The sequence below is a fragment of the Lathyrus oleraceus genome, chromosome 7 (assembly GCF_024323335.1).
Source record: "Lathyrus oleraceus cultivar Zhongwan6 chromosome 7, CAAS_Psat_ZW6_1.0, whole genome shotgun sequence".
Taxonomy (NCBI): Eukaryota; Viridiplantae; Streptophyta; class Magnoliopsida; order Fabales; family Fabaceae; genus Lathyrus; species Lathyrus oleraceus.
Genome location: NC_066585.1, coordinates 247,397,404 through 247,398,506, shown reverse-complemented (window position 1 = coordinate 247,398,506; position 1,103 = coordinate 247,397,404). Strand labels below are relative to the sequence as shown.

At 44.1% G+C, this 1,103-nt stretch overlaps 1 pseudogene; it reads left to right on the top strand.

Annotated features, from left to right (window-relative positions):
- Positions 1–533: 533 nt before the first annotated feature.
- Positions 534–633, top strand: LOC127109125 (uncharacterized; annotated as a pseudogene).
- The last annotated feature ends 470 nt before the right edge of the window (positions 634–1,103 follow it).

Below are 1,103 nucleotides of genomic sequence, written 5' to 3'. Positions count from 1 at the left end.
TCTGATATCCCGGAGGTATAGCTGGGGCTTGATTTGGAGACTGTCCAGGTGCGTACAAAGCGTTATTGCTCTTATATGAAAAGTTTGGATGGTTCTTCCAATTTGAGTTATAGGTGTTCGAATAGGGGCTTCCTTGAGCATAGTTTACTTGTTCTGCTTGGATTCCTGTCAAGAGTTGACAGTCCGTAGGAGTGTGGCCTTGGATTCCACAGACCTCGCAATTCTGAGTTATAGCAACCACGGCGGCTGGGGGTGATACGCTTAAACTTTCAATTTTCTGGACCAAAGCATCCACTTTTGCGTTAACGTGATCAAGGTTACTTATCTCATACATGCCAGTTTTCGTTCGAGGTTTTTCCACCGTTGTTCGTTCGGTTCCCCACTGATAGTGGTTTTGGGCCATGCTCTCGATAAGCTGGTAAGCATCAGCATAAGGTTTGTTCATTAATGCACCACCTGCAGCGGCGTCTATTGTTAACCTTGTGTTGTATAAGAGACCATTATAAAATGTGTGAATTACTAACCAGTCTTCCAAACCATGGTGTGGGCAAAGTCTCATCATGTCTTTGTATCTTTCCCATGCTTCGAAAAGAGACTCGTTGTCTTTCTGTTTAAATCCGTTTATCTGGGCTCTTAACATAGCTGTTTTTCTTGGCGGAAAGTATCGGGCAAGAAAAACTTTCTTCAACTCGTTCCATGTGGTGACTGAGTTGGAAGGGAGAGATTGAAGCCATCTTCTAGCGCTATCTCTTAATGAGAAAGGAAAAAGACGAAGTCGAATTGCCTCTGAAGTGACACCATTAGCTTTAACAGTATCAGCGTATTGGACAAATACGGATAAATGTAGGTTTGGATCCTCGGTAGGATTTCCAGAGAATTGGTTCTGTTGCACTGCTTGCAACAGCGAAGGTTTAAGTTCGAAGTTGTTTGCTTCGATTGCGGGCGGAGCAATACTTGAATGCGGCTCATCTTGCGATGGAGCGGCGTAATCTCTAAGAGCACGAGCTGGTTCTGCCATCTCGGTTATCGAAGGAAAAAGGTTTTTGAAATCAGGAAGTTCTATAGGAGGGAGATTGTTTGCAGCACGATATTCCCGAATTCGT